Below are 16,776 nucleotides of genomic sequence, written 5' to 3' on the forward strand. Positions count from 1 at the left end.
TAATCGGAATTATGTAGAAAAGTAGAGTAAAGTATGGCCTTTCAAGTGAATAAATTATTTTTGGAAAAAATTTACTTATTGTTTTTTTATGTCAAAACGGTACTTACTTTAAAAACACTCCTCGTAGTATTGAAATGAAAGATCGGATATAAGAATCTAGTATAAACGAGGCGGAATGAATTTTTAGGAGGAATAACAATATCATTCTTATGAATATTATAATGTATACTCTTCAACGGACGTATGGAATTTTTAACCACCTAGAAAATTCATGGATATAGGAAACATGAAGTTATTATTAAAACAGAGCCAGTTTCCTTGGTTCATCAACACAGTAAAGCCCTACAGACTAAGTCAGCGAAAGAGTGGCGCAGCGTTATCTGCGAATACGGGAAAAACGTTATCCGCGAATATTCCAGAGATAAATCCTCGGCAGCCCTACAATAAGGACGACAGACATAAAAATTCATTTCCACAGTTGCAAAGGAAAAAGAACCCTACGCTTCTGTAAAAAAAAACTCGGGGCGGGGATAATTAATCTGACACGAGTTAAATACGGAAATCTAAAACATGGCAGTGAACCAGACAAGTTCCCATTTCCCTTCATGCTAAATGAAGAAAGTTTTCCATTTCAGGAAAGCTCTAATTTGGATTTTCCGTTCATAAAGTTCCATTATTATTAAAGGGTTATTATATTTCCGTCCTTGAATGATGAAAATTCAACTGAAATTAATTAACGTGCGTGGCTCATTCCGAAATCCATGATATTGCATTTAACTCAATCTATGTTATGTACAACTACATCAAGGTATGGTCAAGGGGTACATTTATTACATACACATGTTTAGGAATAGTTACTTAGCCCATTTCCGACCATAACATTTTCTGCTTGCGATTTTGAATGTGTTTAAACATATCGCTCAAATGGTTGTCTCAAGTAATCCTGCCAAATATTTTGGTGGACTATTTTCTCAAACAAACCCGCGGTAATACGGCTACAACGGGCGGTAAAGAGATGATACCCATGTGTGATTCATTTTCTATGAATAAACTAGATAAAAAAGATGGTGAGCTTGGAAAGCTCGGATAGAAAGCGAGGCTTGGACGTTGATGGCAGCGGAGAAGTCAAGAGTGAAAGCATTCGAAATGTGGTGCTACCGAAGAATTATAAAGATAGAATGGATTGACCGTGTAAGTAACGAGGAAGTACTAATAAGAGTGGGTGAAAAGATATGTCATCTAAATACCTTAAGGAGAAGACGGGACAACTTAGTTGGCCACATTATGGCACGAGATGGCCCAATGAAAACAATCGTAGGTGGAAGGGAAGAGGGCAAGGGACGGCTTCGAATAAGTTACATAGGACAGGTTACAAAGGATGCAAAAGAATGAATGTTCCCGGCCCCGGTGGCGGTGGAGTAAAGTCCTCAGCCGCCAAACAAGAGGTCGCGGGTTCGAGGCCGGGTTTGGTTTCCTCTATCTAGGGTATGGTTGTTCGTGTACGCACAATTTTTAAATTTGTTGAATACCCCGATATAAAATGGCCGATATGAGCTATATTCGGTGGTGTGGAAATGAAAAAAATTGAATAAAGAAATGCATCGGCTTGCGGATAGGAGAGAGGTATGGAGAGCTGTGTCACACCAATCTTCGGATTGTTGACTAATAATGATGATGATGAAAAAGGAATAGCATCTTCCAAGCTAGCAAGATTTTGGATGGAGGAAGGTTAAAAAAATCACCTTCTCGTTGCCATTGCTTCTACTCTAGGGGAATTAATATAGGATGCCCAATTCCATCCCATATAAAGCTTATTTCTGTTTTCGGTCGCGTTAGTTAATTTATCTGTTTTCAAAAATGTCCGCGGCGCGGTGACGAGTGCAGTGCGATCCGCTTTTTTTTCAATATTTTGCAGTATAATGCTTTTTACGGCTCTATACACCGACTCCATATGGAATTGTAACAGTAGTGGTACATTTTTATACACCTCCATTTTTACATTTTTATTGCATTTTAAATCAGTTTTAGGTACCTACCTGAGTATTTATTTTAGCTGAATAATTTTATCTTCGATTGATCTCAATTTCACCGTGGCTTAGTTTTTTTTATTCCTTCAACACTCACCAAAGAAGTTGCTGACAACATATCTTCAATTATTTTATTTAAAAAAAAAACTTTATATTGTTAAAATCAGTTGATTTTAAAATGTCCTTTTTTGACTTCTTTTAAATTTTCAATTCTGATTACCAGAATATTATAATGTTTTAACGTTTTTATACCAACTTTTAAAGCATCTGATTTTTATTCATGTCCCTCACTGATTGGTAAGAATGCAGCCTATTTTTTATGTATATTCAAGGTATTTGATTTTTTTTTATATTGCTTCAATTTATTTTTTTTCATGTACATATCGTATATGCTGTACTTCCTGACATGAACTCGAATGAAGTAAAGAATAGAGTTGACCAGATCGACATCCAATGGCCGTTGAATGTCCAAGGAGATGAACCAAATGTACTGAAAGAAGAAAATAATACATACCGATATCATATTTTGTACTGTAAGAATGAACTTAATTACCTATGTAAAAGAGCCCTGGCTCGGGGAAGAGGGGGCCGGATTGTGGCCTCACCCGAGCCAGATAAAATAAAACAAGAGTAAAAGTAAAGTAAAATACTTGTAATTTCAATGAATAGCATTGAAAAGTTGTGCATTTGATAGATCTCATCATTCAGGCCCGTGCTGGACCCCTTCTTAAGGCCGTTTTACACGTGGCACGGAATTGCGCAGGTTAGAGCTGCATTAATTTCTAAAATGGAATTGCGCGAATGCATGGACGAAATTAGAACAGGGGCTATTTTGCCGTCTCGCATCCACGCATTCTCGCATGTGTTCTAGCAATTCACCGCTTTACACGACGCAATTTTGATTGCGCCTTCGCACGTACGTCTGATTGCGCAAATCCGTGTACCGTGTAAAACGGCCTTTAGGGCGGTGGAGGACCATGGCCAGAGCGCCGGCATAATGCAGGTGGAGGACTACCGGAATGATCCAGAATGAGTTATATTAATGTTGAATGAAATAAAATAACTTTGTTTTATCCCACACTTTATTTTAAATAGTACGACCCGGGTTTCAACATCTAGTGTTATCATCAGTAGATGTTGAAACCCGGGTCGTACTATTTAAAATAAGGTGTGGAATAAAAAAAAGTTATTTTATTTCTTTCAACAATGAAACAATTCCACAGAATAACGCCTGAGACCGTGTCTTATATTAAGAGTTATATTACTTTAAATTATTATTTTACTTACTCAAGACGGTAAAAATAATGCTGGTAAATGAAACGTCATTGAAATCAAGTTGAATGCTCAATGTTGGTACAGTTTGTCAGTTTCGGAGCGGTAGGGCGCCAAAGATTTCCTGGCTGGAGGGCGCAACGGGGTGCGTCAAGGCGGCCCAGCACCAGCCTGCATCATGTATATAAATTTTGGTGGAGTCCCCTAATTTTACCTTATTTTCCCGCGATACTCGGATCACTTTGTCCGTCAGCGACGCGAGTGTTGGCTTTTGTCAACCCATTTAAATGCGCAGTGGATGACAACAAATTTAGAGGCCGACTTGAGGATCCTATATTCTAATATCCGCGCTTCTATTAAGATCTGGTTCCACGATACATTAACACGTAAGGGTTTCTGTCTAAATGTATGAACGCGTGAATGAATGAGAAAATGCACCGTGTAACCACCCAACTTGTGCGAATGCATGAACGGAAAAAAGAGCCTGTTCTAATTTGGTTCATGCATTCGTACATGTTCCGGTCCACAAAAATCATTCACGCAAACGTACATTAACTCGTACGTGTTAATGTACCGTGTTAACAGGCCTTTACACATGTGACTTATTTTCAGAGAGTATGCGTCCATATTGGAATTCCGTTTTGCAACCTTCTCTTACTGAAACAAGGGATTATTTTTACAGCGTCAATAATAAACTAGCAAGTGGGTTAGTTGAACTCAACCTCCAACAACATATTTGTGACAATATGGCAATAAAAAAGAGAGCGGATTTCCATTTAGATCCTCACGTTCTCTGCTCGGAAGGGTTTAGCCATACGGCTAATGTATGATAACCACCAAATCATCCTACATAAATCAGTGTTTTAATATGATTCCCTAAAATCGATTGCATTGCTGACTGTGATGACGGACCCACTGCGAGCATAAACCGTATAAAACAAGGGGTATTCAGAACAGAAAAAGTAACCTGTGCTAATGGAAAAGGAACAGCGATATGCTGGCAGGTAGCCAAACCAACCGTAATAATTAGTTATTAGGTCGTCCTAGAACTAAAACAGCACCATACTGCTGCGACTGGTATACTGTTTCGAAGTAAAATACAATACACGTGGCCGAAATAGGACGAGATCTCGCGGTTTTGGGCGGAGGATGAGCGCGCCACAAATCGGTATAGTATTTTAAGGTAGGAGGATATTCAGAGCAGATTACACACTTCATAGGTCGTATGTACCACAGGGAAGGAAGGGTGGAGTAAAACCAGGGGTCGGTATTAGCATTCTCTTAATGAAAGGCGCCAAGGGGACTACGGTTTAACGTCCCACCCGACGGAAGGAGTTTTGAACTTAAGCAACTTATTTTTGATTAACCGGTTTTGGTTTATGTATCGCAGTCCCTGGGCATAATTTTGCACGGTTGCGTGAGAATGACCCACTTAATTGTCTATTCTTAAACCAAAATATAAACGACACGCAACCTTCTTCGTCACACTTCAACAGCATCAATCCCAAGCATATATTCCCGGTCGACTACTAATTAAGTTACACCAATTACTTTTGCCAGGAAAAGAAAAATTCAATTTCGCTAATGAAAGTCCTTCTCTGTAAATCACGAGAACACACGGAACATGTATAAACACCAAGGAAGAAGTTCGCCATGAAAAAATATTTGGCTCTTCTCCTCCCAGGCAACGAGAGGTCCGGAGGTTGGTCACCGGACGGTATTCAATGACTTGTCTCACTGACATGATATTAATGAATGATCTTTAACTTTAAGTAGATGCAGTTATAATATTTAAAAACTAGACAAGAGTTTTAAATGATTTTTTTCTGCGGGGGGGGTCTATCCCTTAATCCTCCCATAGGTACACCACTGTGATACAGCATACGTATTTTGTATACGGTTTACATGATATATCTGTATACGTTATAAGTAACGTGCAGGGACATTTCCTGTGAAATATACGCATTGTTGCAACAATGTTGCTAGGTTTTATATGTATATTTCTTGTGTACTGTAGACTAGTTTCCTCTACAGTATGGATTATGCCAATTTTATACGTATATTCAGCATATACTGTGGAATGTGTTCTCTCAGGGAGGTATTTAAAAATTTACAACCGTGCGCATGTACTGCTTTGAGACGGAAAATCTTTTTTCTTTCTAATTATTGCTAAGCAGCTCGCGCTTAAATGAAAGTTCAGCCTCTAAAATCAGGATAATTTAAATATGGCTTTAAAATACTATAAACACGGTTAGAAGCAGGCGAGGAAATCGTAAGAGATCACGTATATGCGTGCGTGATGCCGTTCTCAGGCCAAATTCATGATGCTGGAGGATATGTTAACAAAATTATACTTTGAGAATATGCGCGTAAATGCGTTATGCCGTACTAATTCACGCTAACTTGGGAGACCTACTTAGGCCTTTTTCACAACAACTTAACTTGCCTTAACAAAGGAGTTGTAAACTTGAGAAGAATGTGCACTCTTTCACAACAACTTAACGCGACTTTACTCGACCAGGAATGCTCTATAGTGGAGAAAAACGCAAACTCCTCTTAAAATTAGCCATAACAGGGATGTAAGTAGCAATGCCTACCGACAACCATACTAGCTATCGCGAGTTCTCTTAAATCGACTTCACACCTAACACACGTTCTGAGCTGTGATTTGGGGTATATGTCACATCTAGTTCTGAGTAATATTACCTCAAGTTACGCTGAGTTAAGTTTTTTTCTGAACAGGGCTGAAGTTCCCCACTAAAACCCAGATTCACAACCGGGATAATTATACACAATTTATTGATTACCACCGGCGATTCGAAATTCTAAAAATCCGATTAAAAACAAGGCTTGAATTGAAAGAATGAGTCTACGATATCAACATGGTAAAATAAAAGAAAACCAAGTACATGTGTATTTTAAAAAAACGTCGTGTTCCGGCACGGAAATAAAATAATTCATAGGAATCTTGCGAGCGAATAAATTGGAAGAAATTTTTTGAAATTTACATGAATATTTTTTTCCATTTCATGACATAACTAAGCATAACAAATGCATGAAACCTAAGTAAAAAATGCAAATGGAGCTATACACCAAGCCGTATTTGATACAAACACAAAAAACTCTTACATTTTAAACTAAACGGATAAAAAATTCTACAGCGAAAAATGAGCCAAAACAACAAGGTCACAAATTTAAAAAAAAATAATATCAACTTATGCTATTCCCGAGACATTAAATAATCATAATATTATATTATAAAAGTAAATTATTAGTAACGTAAAAATTAAATTAAAGTAAAAATATTATAAACGAATAACGGGGAAAATGTTCCGAAGTGCCCTCGCCCTCTGGGCGGCTATGCCGCGGGGTAGCCCCGGGGGGGCACACTCAACCCCTGGGCGGCGGAGCCGCCTCGCAGCGAGGAACGGCGAAGCCGTTCCGAGGAATGAGTAAGGCGCTTCCCTACCCCTTGGCCGGCGAAGCCGGCCCCTAGCTGAGGTGAGATTATTCAAACTAAATACTTCGAACGATCACAAATGTGGACGGCGAAGCCGGAACCGGGGTTTTTAAGGGGCGGAGCCCCTTAACGAGCGCGCGCAGCGCAGCGAGTATTATATTATAAAAGTTAGAGTACGATTTAATGCGCTGGGACCAGGTACACATTAGGACATCTTGTATGATGTTGGGCGCAATACGGTGGAAGTTCTTAATATTATTAAAATAAGACATTGCAATATTTCCACTGAGTTTTATTATTACACAACGCGTTTCGTCGTTACAAACAACATTACCAAGTGTTCACACTTGGTAACGTTTGTTGACATCACACTTTATAACGTTGTTTGTAACGACGAAACGCGTTGTGTAACAATAAAAAGTGGGAATATTGCAATGTCTTATTTCAATAACACATTAGGACTGCTATTGCTACCTAGTGAAGCTTCCTATAATAACATAAACTCTATGAGCGTGACAAGCAGATACCTGCAACATCACCATGATGAATGAACTCCATGATGAATGAAATGTTTGTTGAATGATAAGGATAAATACATTGCACGGAACATCCATCACCTTCGGAGTGCCGGACTATTGACTTCCACGCCAGCATTTGACGTCATCGGCCCTCTCATCTCCACGATACGACCGGGAGATATAGTCGGACGACCTGAGTGGGCATCGCGGAACGAGCATTAAGCCACCGAAGGTGATAACGCCGCCATAACCGAGATATACATTAGCTCGGCAGGGAAAACTCTCCCGAGGACACAGAGCTTTTAGGCGGACCCTCAAATTGACATTTCCGCCGCGACGCGTGAAATCGAGACGGGGCATGGCCCACGGTCGCGGAGGCGGGGGGAAGAAAAACTCGACCCTACAACGCCAAGCGGCCATCTTGACCCCGAGATCACGACAGTGTTTTGTCATGACCGAGAGTGAATATTAAGCAGGAGAGCCCAAGGTATCTGGATAGTAGGTTGTAAACAACTTTCTCTTTATTCATGTGGCATTTCACAAAATGTAGCTGTAGCGGAGCGCTGTCCGCTACTCAGGACATGGACTCTTGGGGAAACCCAGGAGGTGGGGGCGTGAAGCCCTCGACGGGAGAAGGGCTTTTGGGGCCCGTTGTAAAAGAGAGAGAATAAAGGAGTTGTGGTTTGAACCTCGAAGTGAGCGAACGTTATTTTGAATATCCTTCTCCTGCGAACCGGCGCTACATTGGCGCAGTCGGTAGGATTGTGTTCTCGATCCTGAGATTTTGCGTGCGGTTCGGCGGCGGCAGCCATGGCGGGTATGGTGATGCCGGAGAAGTTTAGTGGTGCGGAGGAGTGGGAAGACTGGGTCTTCCAATTTGAGACAGTGGCGGAAATAAATAAATGGCCTGAGGAGCAGAAGACGCTCTATCTGAGACTCTGCCTCACAGGAAACGCTCTCTCGGCGTTTCGTGATCTGCCGGAGGAAAACCGTGGGAGCTATGCAAAGGCGCGGGAGGCATTGGGGCGGCGCTTCAACCCAAGGGAAGCGAGCGAGAAGGAGAAGGCGCGATTCGTCCAAAGGGCGCGCAACCCCGGAGAAGACATCGCCGCCTTTGCCACGGACCTCGGGCGCCTTGCTCGGCGCGCATACCCTTCCTGGCCCGAGGATGCGAGAAAGGCCGTAGTGCGCGACCGCTTCCTCGATGGGCTCGACCGGAACATTCGGGTGTGGGTGAAGCAGGCGAGACCTGCTAGCCTCGAAGAAGCAATCGGCGTTGCAATCGAGATGGAGGCAATCCATTTCGCCGAGTCATCCACCAGGGGAGTGAATGCGTTGGCGCCGGCGACGCTCGTCAGGTCACAGGAAATCGGTGTGGAGAGTCGGGGGTGCGGTCGCGAGGACAGAGTGGAGGCCGCGTTGACACAGAACTCAGAGACAATGAGAGAGGTGTTGCAATTTTTACGAGGGATGGTTATGTCGAGTGGTGAGGACCACGGCCCCGCTCCCGCTCCGGAGAGGCGGCGCCCTAATGCCAGTGTGAGGCGCAGAGATCGGCCGCGCTGTTGGATGTGCGGCGAGGAGGGCCATCTGAGGGCCGAATGCCCACGGCTTTCCTTCTCGGGAAACGATGGGAGGCCGAGGAGACGGTAACCTTCTCGGCCGCAGACAAAAAAGGAACCCGAGACACTACTTCACCGCTCGAGGGCGTCGGAGGACGCGGAGTAAAGGAAATTTGGACGATATTGTCTGAGTCAGTGCCCCTGGTGCGCGGATCCGTTTCGGGGATCCCCGTCGAGATACTAATAGACACGGGAGCGGCAGTGTCATTGATATCGGAGGAAATATGGAGCCGCACCGAAAATTCGGGGAAAATCATAACAGACAATGTGACACTAATAACGGCAAATGGGGAGCCATTACGGGTGCTTGGGAAGGGTGAAGTGATACTTCAGATCGGTGGGGAAGAGTTCTCTCATAATGTGCTCATCGCCCCGCGCCTATCGAAGGGATGCCTCCTGGGCGCCGATTTTCTGCGAGCACATCAGTGTGACGTGGCTTTTTCCCGGAATTGCATTCTTCTCCGCGGGAAAGCGGTGCCTTTTCTCTCAAGTGAGGGAAAGTGCGAGTGGGGCTGCGCAGTGACGTTGAAGGAGAACGTTGTTCTTCCTCCTCACCACGAAGTGGTAGTGGAGTGTTTGGTGAGCTCGGACCCGGGGTTCAAAGAAAAAGTGGGGATAATCGAGCCAAACCCAAAACTTTTAGAGCGTTATGGCGTTTTCGGTGCGCGGATTTTGCATAACGTGAAGGATACCGTGAATATGCTTTTCCTGAATCCCTTGGGAGAGACAGTGACTCTATACAAAGACACGAAAGTGGGCGTATTACACGAGTGTTGTGGAGAACAAGTGGAAACAAGTCAAAAGCCCGTTTTTAGTCTGGAGAACGCGCATCTTCCCCCAGCATCTTCCCTCTTTGACTTAAACTGTGCCGATATTAGTGAAGCGGAAATAGAGGAACTCAAAACAGTGTTGAATGAGTTTTCAGATGTGTGCTCTCGAGGACCCTACGACTTAGGGCGTACAAACATTCTTAAGCACACAATAGAGACTAGTAATGTGTCCCCGATTCGGCAACCTCCCAGGCGATTGCCCATCCACAGACGCGGAGAAGTGCGACGAATCGTAGAGGAAATGATGAGGGACGATATAATCGAAGAATCATCTTCTCCTTGGAGTTCACCGATCGTTCTTGTGAAAAAGAAAGACGGATCGACGCGATTTTGTGTTGATTATAGGCGTCTGAATTCCGTGACTCACAAAGATGCTTATCCCCTCCCCCGCATGGACGACATTCTCGATTCGCTCGCCGGCGCAACAGCTTTCTCAACAATAGATATGGCGTCAGGATACTGGCAGTGCGAGGTCGCGGAAGTTGATCGAGAAAAGACAGCCTTTACCACTGGTGACGGTCTATATCAGTTTAAAGTGCTGCCTTTCGGATTGTGCAACGGACCCAGTACATTCCAAAGACTAATGGACCTAGTGCTCGCGGGTGCACAGTGGAGGTCTTGTTTGGTGTACTTGGATGACGTCATAATTTTTGGAAGGGATTTTAGGGAGCACGTAGAAAGGCTAACAGATGTGTTGATGCGCCTAAGGAAGGCGGGACTGAAAATTAAGCCTGAGAAGTGCCAAATCATGAAACCATCTGTGAAATTTTTAGGCCATATAGTCTCCAAAAATGGTGTTGCGACGGATCCTGATAAAATTGCCGCGATCACACAATGGCGATCTCCAGCATCCCTTGAGGAGCTTAGGGCGTTCCTAGGAACTGTGTCTTACTACAGGCGGTTCATTAGAGACTTTTCACAGATAGCCTGCCCCCTTCACAGGTTGACCGAAAAGCATGCCTTATTTAAATGGAGTGCAGAATGTGAAGACGCCTTTCAGACTCTTAAGCGAAAGCTAACGTGTTCACCGATTTTGGCCTTCCCGCGGATGGACTGCGAATTTACGCTCGACTGTGACGCTAGCGGGATGGGTATCGGGGCCGTACTCAGCCAGAAACAGGAAGGCGAGGAAAGGGTTGTGGCCTATTATAGTCGGACGCTCTCACGTGCCGAAAAACAATATTGTGTGACGAGGCGTGAACTTTTGGCGGTAGTAAATTCTACCCGCCATTTTCGCCAATATTTATTAGGCAAACGGTTTGTGGTGCGCACCGATCATAATTCCCTTCAGTGGTTGAGATCGTTTCGAGAACCGGAAGGACAAGTTGCTCGCTGGCTTGAGCAATTGTCGGAGTATGACTTTTTAGTGGTGCATCGGCCGGGAAACAAACATGGAAATGCCGACGGTTTATCCCGGTCTGTTTGTAAACAGTGCGCTCGGGGAGAGGGGGAGCTGATTTCAGCGGAAATCGACGCCGTCTTAGAGGCCCCCAGTGAAAGCGTGAGAGACAGACAAAGCAAAGACCCCGTGCTGAGAAGGGTAATGGAAGCACTCGAAGCAGGAATTCGGCCGTCCGAGGGAGAGAGGAGGGGTGACTGCCCGAGGGCGAAGGCTTTGTGGACACAATGGGATAGACTAGTGTTTAAGGATGGGGCTCTCTTTCGAAGGTGGGAAGAAGAAGGAAGGGACGCCTTCCGTCTCCAGATAATTGTGCCTGCTGAGGCTAGGGACGAAATTCTTCGGGCTTTGCACGATTCGCCCGTCGGAGGCCATTTAGGGTATGAGAAAACTCTAGGTAAAGTGAGAGAGCGCTACTATTGGCCCGGATACACAAAAGACGTGGAAATTTGGTGCCGCACGTGTGAAGATTGTTCGCGTCGGAAATCCCCGCCTCACCAGCAACGAGCACCACTGGGTCATTGCCCGACGGGAGGACCGATGGAAAGGATTTCCATGGACATTTTAGGACCACTTCCTCAAACAAAGTTGGGAAATAAATATATATTGGTGGTCGCTGATGAGTTCACCAAGTGGACCGAAGCGTATGCCATGCATAACCAAGAGGCGGAAACAGTGGCGCATCATGTTAAGGGCTTCGTGTGCAGGTGGGGAGTGCCACGGGAAATCCATACTGATCAAGGACGCCAATTCGAATCCCGCCTCTTCCAAGAGATGTGTAAAGTGATTGGGGCGGTAAAAACAAGAACATCACCCTACCACCCACAGTCGGACGGCCAAGTCGAGCGGTTCAATAGAACATTATTAGCTATGTTGAGCCAGTGGACGGATATGGAATCCGAATGGGATGAGCATTTGGATTCCGTCATGCTAGCCTATCGGTCGGCCAAACACAGCAGCACAGGATTTACACCTTATTTTCTTATGTTTGGCAGAGAAGTGCGCCTTCCCATTGAGTTAGAGTGGGGGATCCCTGACGTGCAGAGGGGGGTGGCGAAAGAAGGCGACTTTGTGAGACGCTTGCGAGAGAGCCTCGAGAAAGCCCATGATCTCGCACGGCAGAGGCTTGGGTCGGCCCACCTCCGGCAAAAAGAACAATACGACCGCCGGTGTCACGGTGCACCCTTTGAGGAAGGGGAAAGGGTATGGCTCCACGATCCCGCTACGGCAAGAGGGAAGTGTCGCAAATTCCATCGCCCCTGGACGGGTCCTTTCCAAATCATACGGAAATTGTCCGAGGTCACGTACCGAGTGAAGAAGGTGGATAATCCTCGCCGCCGCCTAGTGGTACACTTCAACCGACTCAAAAGGTGGGAGGAAAGACCGGGAGGAGACACGGAAAAGGAATGTGAGAATACGGACGGAGTTGAAGAGACAAAAGATGGGCCAAGAGAGGCCGAGACAGCGAGGGAAAAACCGGTCGTCCGCGGAGGGGGTGGATGGAAGTTTTTCTCCATTCCACCAACACAGGAGGGCCAAGCGACTCCGGCAGCGAGAGAGGAGCCACCAGCTGAAGCGGTTATTGAGCCGACCATGCGATATCCCAGACGGGTGACAAGGGAGCCAGAAAGGTTTCAAGCCGGGCTCTGAGGAAGGAGTAATTCCGGGGGGTGGTCTCTTTTCTTTTCGTTTCAGAGGTAAGGAGATAAAGGCGCCAACTTTCCGAGATCCGAGGACAGCGAAGGTTCCAGCTATGCTGACCGTCGCGAGGGCGCGACGCCTTTGAAAGGAGGGGGCAGTGTAGCGGAGCGCTGTCCGCTACTCAGGACATGGACTCTTGGGGAAACCCAGGAGGTGGGGGCGTGAAGCCCTCGACGGGAGAAGGGCTTTTGGGGCCCGTTGTAAAAGAGAGAGAATAAAGGAGTTGTGGTTTGAACCTCGAAGTGAGCGAACGTTATTTTGAATATCCTTCTCCTGCGAACCGGCGCTACAGTAGCTAACAGTGCTAAATGAAATGAAATGCAATTATTTTTATTTTCCAGGAAAACCCGACCCTAGGGCTGGCGGCCATCTTGACCCCGATATCACGACAATATATTGTCATGACGTGAGAGAGAATATTGAGCAGGAGAGCTCAAGATATCTTGGCAGTAGGTCATGAACAATTTTTATTTATGTGGCATATCACAAAATGTATCCAACACTACTAAACGAAATTAAATACAACTATTTTTATTAGGAAAACTCGACCCTAGGGCTGGCAGCCATCTTGACCCCGAGATCACGGGGCCAACCGAAAAATTGACGCAGCGAAATATCCCAGAAGTCTTTCAAATAACATGATGAGTACCCGCGAAAGTTTTAACGAAGAATTTATTTATTTTAACAAGTATTTAAAATCGTCGAATGAAGATATTCTCCAAGAAAAATACCACGGAAACGTATTGATATTTTAGGCACAAGTATTCATGGAACCGCTTAGATCCTAATTAGCTTTACATCGAATCCACGGTGAACGAGGACGCCGCGCCGTGTCGCGCCGTTCTAAGCTAATTTATTAGCCTCTCATGCTCAATTTGACGGAACTTTCCTTTGACGGCGTATCATACATGCCCCGAAGCCAATATTTAACAGGAAGCTGACAATCTAGCCTTGAATACACACAGTGGATCGAATACGAGTTTTATAGATATGCTCAGACAACCACAGACTTTTTTTATTATGAGGTGATTGGAAGTATCTGGTACGTGTGATTGGCGTCTGACATGATGTTGTGGCATGTCACCGCAAACTCTCACGCTCCGTATAAGTGATACTGAAACCGCTAGGTAGCGTCCTTTATGAGATAGGTTCACCAGTGCGCGCTTCAAAATTAAATACCTATCGCACAGCGAAATTTAAAAAATGTACTTCCATGATAGTTGAAATCTATTGAGGTTAGGCAGCATAATAAGATTGTGGAGAAGGGGGATTATTCAATCATAGTATACTTAAAGCGACACGTTTTCCATCTGTTTCAGCCGATCTCGTCGCTATTTTCATCATGTGGGTTAACTTCTTTCGGGATTCCACCGGGTTAAAAAAAACATTTCTACCGACGCGTCGTCGACGTCGCGACGTTTCGAGCTCCGACTCGGGGCTCATCCTCAGGGCTGCTGAATGACGTTTTATTTTCATAAAATTTAACTTTAAGCAGATGGAGTTGGTTGCTATGACATATTGTTACAATTAATTTGTGTATCAAACTACAACAAATTTTCTGAAATGCCTAATGTCAGTTCCTTTATCGTAGGTCTTTGTATTTTTTTATAAGAAGGATCTATTTCTTTATTTAACCTAATGTAAATCCGGAGCTCTAAACTTCGCCACAAGTCGGCAGAAATGGAGTTTTTAACTCGGTGGGAATCCCGAGATAAGATACCCACATAATTCGCAGGAAAAGCATCAAATTTTTTTTCGTGATAGCTATTAATTCAAAAAGTAGCCCGTTTACTTATCATAACTAAAGAACTGAAGGTCCAGTATCCGTACTTATGAGTAATGTGGTAGTTCTAAGAAGAGTAAGAGAGAAGTCTTTTGATAACTTAAGGAAATGAATGGAGAGCTGCGTCTAACCAATCTTAGGAATGATGACTGTTGCTAATGATGAGTCCGGTTATGAACCTAACTTTTATTTCTACAATGAAAATGGTACGTTTAGCGTACCTGATATCTGGTTTTCGTCTGAATAACATATGTCTTTTAGCAATATTCAACATTTTTTCTATGCATTGACAACTTCTTCCGTAACTTTCAGTAAGGTATTGTGGATTTTCAAATACAATTTCCAGAAAATTAAACAATGAAATATTTCTTGAAATAGTCAGTAGATGAAAAATAATTGGTGAAGAAAATGTTTAAAGTTAGTAAGAAAGAAGAGAACCCTGATGGATGAGAAATACCAGGAAAATATTTTTTTTTAATTTTCATGAAAATGATATATACCTCGTTTCTGGGACCTATATATTTAATTTCTCTTATTATTCAAAATTTTATTTGAAATGCCAGTCTGCAAGGCAGGTCGAATTTGAAACTTAGGTCCGTTGGGCATAAACCGCTTAGGGCGTAAAACTTAAAGATTTGAGTTCTTTCCATGTTAACGCTCATCCGGCTTCCTCAAAATGTAAAAACAATCGTGTTGACATTTTAAAGATTTCTCTGATTATTTAAATAAGCATTCCCAGCCATTAGGGGCTTAGGGTGCAGTAATGACACAACATGGTTGCAACGCTCTGATAGAATCGTATTTCCGTTCTGGTACTACTGTCGGCGTCAAAATGATGTGCCGCTGTACTTTGAAAATTTATATCTGGGCTTCAGTGCATGCCAAAATAATGAATTATACGTCATTTTAAAGGAAATTTTATTCTTAATACTGATTTATTTTTTGTTTACTAAAAAATTTAAAAATCAAGACACGCGAGTGCAATATAATACGCCATAAAATTAGCCGTTTTGTCAACTTCATGAACTTTGTAACTCAACCCAGGGAAAACTACTGTGTCTACAACATTCATCTTCCACAATAAGTTGCAAATATTAATGTAAATTAATAAAATGGCTTTTGCGTATTTTAGAACGCATATTTTGTTGTAAAATAACGAAAATGTTTAAACTCTATCTAGTCCTAAGTTTTACCCCGAAAGAAAAAATGAAATTGATAGAAACACTTCTTAATGTATTTGCAATTTTTCTATGATCAATAATCTATAAAAATATTCATATTTGTGAATGTTAATAACTTCTATTAATGTAATGTTGCCAAACAGGGCTGCGTGGGGCTAGTACCGGTTACGAGGAAGCAAAGTTTCGCGCGCAAGACGTGGCAACGCAGCATTCGTTCGCTCCAGCGTATTTTTTCAATATCCATATATAATCTACACTACATAAAAATCATGTAATTTCGGATCATTTGAAGAAAAATATCTCATTTTGATGAAAAGGTTACATCAGAAGTTCGAATAAAAGGCATAAAATGTATTACGTTTTCCCCTTAGGACGAATATACCATCGCTATTCCGAGTTAAAAAAAAATATATAGTCAGTGGCGGATCCACGGTAGGGACAAGGGGGGGGCTAAGTGGGAATAATCTTCCAGCAGTATTGGGGGTCCGAAGAAAATGTCCATTCTATCTAGTGTAATTGGATACTCAAGGGTAGGGGGCTATAGCCCTCTAAGCCCCCCACATAGATCCGCCAATGTATATAGTACCATTTAACATCATATAACGAGAATCAATTTCTATCATAATTTTTTTATGTGCTCACTAACAACCATTACAGGTTGGAATATTACAGGGTTGTGGCGAGTTCAAAGTTTATAGAGATCCTGTTACGAGTTACAGCTCAGAAAATTTACGTCTTCTCCCCATACACGGTCTGCTTTACGGGATATAGACAGCACTAAAGATGGTAGACTACGACTGATTCTCATGGCCCATGGGAAAATGACTGAAAGATATTGGCACTGACGAAATTAGAACCGTCCTTAACTTTTCCATGAAAATGCACACTGAAATGCTAAAAGGTACAGGGCGAATCAGAATGAAAATCACAACTTTAAAGATCTATAATTCAGCAGATAATACAAGGAGAGCCAAGTATTAGCC

General features: G+C 43.3%; 1 long non-coding RNA gene across 1 annotated transcript in view; it reads right to left on the reverse strand.

Moving 5' to 3' along the window:
- Positions 1-2,216: 2,216 nt before the first annotated feature.
- LOC124169503 overlaps positions 2,217-16,776 on the reverse strand; it is a 54,443-nt gene continuing 39,883 nt past the window's right edge. Inside the window, exon 4 of the long non-coding RNA XR_006867142.1 lies at positions 2,217-2,517. This is a non-coding gene — a long non-coding RNA (uncharacterized LOC124169503). The remainder of the gene's footprint in view (positions 2,518-16,776) is intronic.

The sequence above is a fragment of the Ischnura elegans genome, chromosome 12, assembly GCF_921293095.1.
Source record: "Ischnura elegans chromosome 12, ioIscEleg1.1, whole genome shotgun sequence".
Classification (NCBI taxonomy): domain Eukaryota; kingdom Metazoa; phylum Arthropoda; class Insecta; order Odonata; family Coenagrionidae; genus Ischnura; species Ischnura elegans.